The sequence below is a fragment of the Malurus melanocephalus genome, unplaced genomic scaffold (genome assembly GCF_030028575.1).
Source record: "Malurus melanocephalus ecotype Western Australia unplaced genomic scaffold, MMel_1.1 scaffold_1, whole genome shotgun sequence".
Lineage (NCBI taxonomy): Eukaryota > Metazoa > Chordata > Aves > Passeriformes > Maluridae > Malurus > Malurus melanocephalus.
This window is the reverse complement of record NW_026623233.1, coordinates 9,335,970-9,342,147: the sequence shown is the minus strand read 5'-3', so window position 1 is coordinate 9,342,147 and position 6,178 is coordinate 9,335,970.

Sequence of the window (6,178 nt, the reverse complement as noted above, 5' to 3'; positions counted from 1 at the left end):
CCGGAGCTGCTCCGGCGGGCACAGAGCGGGATCCCGGAGCTGCTCCGGCGGGCACAGAGCGGGATACCCGAGCTGCTCCGGCGGGCGCAGGGCGCAGGGTCCGGCTCACTCGGGCTGTCACAGGTGCCAGTGCGCGTCTCCTCCGCTGGCAGAGCTTGCCATGWACGTCCCCAGCTGGGTCCCAGTGAGCCCAAACGCCTCGGAGCCGTCAGCCCACGGCCCCGCACTCCCCTCGCAACTTSTTCCCCTCTCAACTTGTTCCCCTCGCAACTTCTCGCTCTGCGCTGCGGAGTTGGGCAGAGCCGCGGATGCCGGAGCGGGCTCCACTCTCTGCGGAAACTCGCCTGCCCCACCTAGAGGCGCCCCGCAGGATGAGGAGGAGTCCCGGGTCCATGCCCGCTATCCCTGAGCTGGGATTTTGCTGGTGAACAGGTTTTATCTGGTTTGGCTGGGAGAAGAGGAGCCAGAGACTGGGGTACGGAGCAGGAAATGCTTCTGGGGAGATCCTAGCAGCAGGAGAAATGAGGGGGAAGTTTGATGACTGAACTGGTTCAATTTAGYGAATGTTGGTATGGCAAAATCGAACTATTCTGCAGAAACAGCTGATTTTCAGATAATTTGGGGTGACTCCTCTGAACTGCGCCTCAGTTTCCTACTCTTCCATGGAAATTGTGGGGATTCCCTGGACTTCCCACCGGACACTTACTAGGGAGGGATAGCATGGGAGACATCAAGTCACTGGGTCCCCGAGAGCACACACAGCTCATTGCTGCTTCTAGAAATTTCTAAAGAATATCTTAGATCATTTTCAGATTAAAAATGTCATCACTACCTTTCTGAACTACTAATTCCTTTTTTTTCCGAAGCAAAATTGAAATATTCTTATACTGTTGGGCTTTCTAAAGGTTGCAAATTCTGGTTGTCAGCTATCTCTGCACAAGGAGATTGACAGTATTTCTGCAAAGACAGTRTTCCTTAAAATATAAAAATGTGAAATAACCTACTCAGATGGCATTATTTATGACTGAAGTTAAAATAAATGAAATGCAAAATACCCAGCCCACCTGCAACTTACTTTAGTGCAGTTAGAGCAGTTAACTCAGAGGTCATAAAGGAGAAGCATATCAACACTAYACCTCCTTTTTTGAGCATCCAATATGAAGTATGAAAAACTGACAGTGCTTGATCAGTGGACAATATTTCTCAAAAAAGACCTTCCAGCCTTGTTGGATACAAGATTCTTAAGTATTATTCTGGTGTGTGTTCTTGTAACTCCACAGTTGACCTGACAGTCCCCATCCCATTGGGCAAAGGCAGAAATCAGAGGAGCTTTGGTTCCTATCTAACATGTACCAAACTCAACGGTATGAATCAATATTAAAATATAATTGGGCATTTTAAAAAAAATTATTAAGAAACACATTCAATACAATTATTCCAGTTGTCAAAAGCTGACCCTGCTTCCTTCTTACCTGYAGAGAAGAAAAGATTATGACTGGTTTCACTACAATACAGACAAAACATGGCTAAGCCTTCCACAGGGGTTGCTTCTTCTAGCAGCAGGTGAATTGCTCCTGAACCTAGTTCCTTTCTGAAACAAAGATAYAAGAGAGACAAGGATGAAGGTGGCAGTAGCAGGGCATGTTCCCTGGAAATAATGAAATAAAGCCGAAAAGAGGTCACTTCCCTAAAGCCCACAGGCTTCATCTGTTCCTGAGAAGAGCCAAAGGCAGGACCATGAAAGAAGAAAGTGTGGAACAGAGAGCAGAAGAACAAGAGCTGTTTATCCCCATTGCCTGTGGAAGCAATGCTCATGCAATATTTGTGTTCCCTCCTGAAAGCGTTTGAATCTACTGGCTAATAAAGATACATTTCCAGAAGCCTATAACAATAAGCAGCTGACTGAAGACAGTCACCCCCAATTTATTGCCCAGATTTGGAGAAAGCACAGTGTGAAGACACCTYATGAGAAAGCAACCGATCCATGCAGAGAGAGACCTCACACATTCTCCAGCCACCCAAAAAGCATACATCTTGTAGACCACACAAGTCAGTCAACTCACAGAACAAAAATCTGTAGGAAATCAGGATTCATTAGTTCCAGTGTTTCTGGAGCAAGATGTTTTTCTGAGGATGGTTTATCATCATTGGTCTGAGAGGCATTGGAGAATTTTATATTTGGGTTTGGCTCCAATTAGGTTAATTTTCATTCTTCTGTTTCTCCCAGTCTTCAGAGCAGCTAGGTTGTGCCAAGGGTAGAATCACAGTGCAATATGGGTGCCCAGGGTCCTGCCTCTGAGTCAACTMCTCATGGTTTGGTCTTGAAGTCCACATCCCACCAGGGCTGACACCTGGCCCAGAGAAGCTGCTCTGCAGAGATGCCATGTGAAAAAGATGAACTTATATTTTGTTGATCTAGCCACAGTGGAAAAGCAAGGACAAAAGGAGCAGAGCCACTTTTCAGACAACCACCAAAATGACGKTGGTTTTTTGATGCCTGGCATCAGGTAACAGGCTGAAAGGATTAACTACCCCTTTCAGCCCCTATAACATCCATATGTCTATTCACCCTCTCTGACATCTGAAATTCCTGCCCTGAGCACCCAGCTGGAATGAGGGGAAATGCAGGCATCAGTGACAAAATAAGTATATGCAGCCACAAGAAAGGAGAGGAGGACTGAGCCGTGATGGGTAACCTATGAACTCAGCCATCTGGACTTGTGAGGCGTCTTACTGCTTGCCTTTTCTATCAGAATGGAGTGTTCCATGGCACATGAATATCTGTTATCACATAATCATCCTTCTGCCTTACTTTTGGTCACACCAGGAGCAGCCCAAGGGCAGAATATGTCACTGCAATATTTCTTAGGTTTGTCCAAAGGGCCTGTRTCTTCCCTCAAGTCATGGGAGAGGTAGAATGACATGGAAAGTGCCTGTATCACGTGTCTAAAACAGACAATGGGTTTSCCTGGTGTGTGTTCTTGCTGCTGCCATCAGCTAAGTAAGATTGATGGGACTCTCTCCCTTTCACATTTTGTGTCGTCTCCCCTGCCCCACAGTGACACAGGAGATGGTGGCATGAGGAGAAGGAGAGAGGATTATAGTCTTTGGAGATCCTTTCTCCTTTTGTGGTGGAAGATTGTCTGGTTTGTAACTAAAGACTTGAACTATCTAAAGACCTCTACTGTGTCTCAGAAGTAGTGATATTCATTTTATTGCAAATTGAAGGCTGAGAAAGATACTCTAAGAAGGAAAAATGAAATAATTGAGCAGATCTTCTTGGGAATGAAAAGGCAGCAGTTCTGGAGGTGTGCTTGGTAAAGGGTCCCTTTACCAGAGCTTATATTTATTTCACAAAATACAAAATCACAGAATTAAAAGCACACACCTGTAATCACCAGCATATTAAAGCATTTATTTCACTGTTACAGTCATGAGTATACATGTGAGGGAATTCTTTAGTTAGCAGTTATTACTTTTCAAGTATCTACAAAATACTAAAGCCATTTAGCCACATAAAAAGTGAATTAACCTGCAAAAATTATTTGTAGATATTCCTGAGCCTGTAAGATGTTACTCTTAACATAAAACTGAAGACTTGCAGCTCGGAATCTGTTTTTCTCTTTTGTGTGTAAACATTGTATAAAACCCTAGAATATTCTGACTTGGAGAAATCACCTAGGAAAGCTAACTAGAGCAGTGTTTTAAGCATTTGTTGTAATTTTGATCATCATAGGTTTTTCTTTTTTTATAAAATACATGATCATCACCTGACTTTAGTTTAATAAAAAAGTATAAACGGGCATGAGTGGTATTGAGTTTATAAACAGTTTCTAAAATGAGGTTTCTAAATTGGTGGTGATTTTAGCCATTGGTTCAAACCAAAATCTAATTGAAATTTGGACCATAAAATTATGGGTAGAGCTAACCACAGTGATGTCACTATTTGTCACTTACATGGTGGAAAAAACCAAAAAGGCTTAGGTCATAAATCTGACCAAAACAAATTTCTAGGTCTAGTATGATAATCCATTCCATTCACTACCAGTCAGCTCTTTCTCCAGAGTGACAAGAGAGTTTAAATTCACATCCCTAGAAGTCAATTACACCTTTATTACTCTTAATATATGTAATACATCTTTAATCCAGGAAGCTTGTATTGAGAGGAAGTATTCAGGATGCTTTTCAAATGCATGCCAGTAACACATTTTTCAAATATAGTGCAATGAMTTTCCATTTTGTTTATAACTTCTTCCTTGGCAGATTATTTCCCTTCATGAATGCAGATGGCTTGCACATTTGATTAATATTTGAATATGGTATTATATCACCTGCAATATAGGACTGTGATGTATTACTAAACTTCAAAATACCTAATAAATTGGAACTGTCAGCTGGTTAAATGGATCAATTCCAGCCTTGCAGTAATGCTTCCATCCAAGTGCAGGTGATTCAAGGTCAGCAGGTAGTCAGGAYCCATGGGTGACACCACAATCTCTGTCAGCACTGGTGGGCTGTTCTCTAAACATCCTTCTCATTTCCATTCTAGAGATGAACTGTAAGGCTGTGTGCTTTCTCAGAGGTAGAATCCCAGTTTTGTTTATCCTGAAGCAGCTCATCACCTCTCTCAGACCAAAATACACTTTCTCTACTTTGCCCTCAGTTCCTACAATGTAYCAACTGAACTGCTTGGGATCCTTCCCCAAAAGAAATTCAAAGCTTTTTCCAAGATTATTTAAAAATTCTAATTCCTGGGAAAATACCCTCAGGATAGAAGGCATATGTAGGTGTGTGAGAGGCATGTGTGTTTTTTTCCCCTTCCAGCACGGTTAACAACACAGTATTCAAAGTACTCCCCTGGTACATCAGCCTGAATTAAATTTGGGATTTATGCCAAGATCTCTACCAAGCATTTTCACTGCTTGCTGGTTAAAGACTTTCATCTTTGTTTTTTTGTTTTAAGCTAAAGGGAGAAGACAGAGAAAAATGGATCGAGGTGCTGGCAGCAGCYGAAGATTTTCTTTCAAACCAATGCATTTTCCTGCACGTTCTGTGGCCCAGGGCACTGACTGCTCCAGGTGAGACTCCTCGGTGACATCCGTGAGCATGGAAAAAGTTCCTGTGACATCAGTGAGCCACTGCTGAAGCAGCTCCTGTTCAACAAGAGGGGAAAGCATCCCTGTGCTGGCAGCTTGCATGGATGTTGTAAGATCTTGTGCCTTCAGAGAAAGATATGGGAGCCAAACTATTGACTTTGAAAGTACATTCACACTGAAGATACATTTACCAGAGCAAACTCACACCAGCACTTTGGGGTACCTARCAAAGGCCTTCAGACAGCCAAAGACTGTGCAAAGTGCAGGGAGAGCAGCAGGAACAGAGACAATAGMCAGGACGTGCTACAGAGATGCCTCACCCAAAACACCCACAGCAACAACACAGCCAGGTCTGCAAAAAACACAAACTTGGCTGTAAAATTACAAATAATTGAAGACTTTGTAAACTTTTTTCCCTCTCCCCCCGCTAATACCACTTTTGCTTCTATAATGCATCCAGATGATCTTAATTTGTAATTTAGGAGAGACTTAATTACTGTAATTGTTAAGAAAAGTTAATTTAAATGCTTACAGAGTCAGTGACCCAACATGCTCAATGAACTGCTAAGGTTGGGCACAGAAGAATGTAATCTTAATGTACTGAATTTCTTTCCTTCAGGCAAATACAGGACCAAATGTTCAAAGCTGCTTCTTAAATTGCACATACAACATCTGAAGAGGCTTCTGCCTACGTGTAAGAAACATGATTTGCATGCACAAATACATAATTTAATTTAAACGTATCTGTRTATTATGTTCACACTAAAGGAGCATGCGAAAGAATACCCAGGTAAACACTGCAGGCAGTTTTCAATGCTCTTTCAAATGAATAAAAATACTATTTTTATTTCTGAGCTAGTCCCTTAGAGTACCCTGTGAAATGTGAATTTTGGCTTCTGCATCCACCTCTGCAGCTTGTAATATGCTGGTTTGATGGAGCCTGTGCTTCCCTTGCAGCAGTGCTGTTAGGCTTAGTTATTGACTGGCATATTTTGAGTTTCTTGATTCCTAGGAATATTAGGAACATTGCTCCTTCTTTAAATGGAATTAAAAATCACCCCCAGTCTGTTAATCTTCTAAAA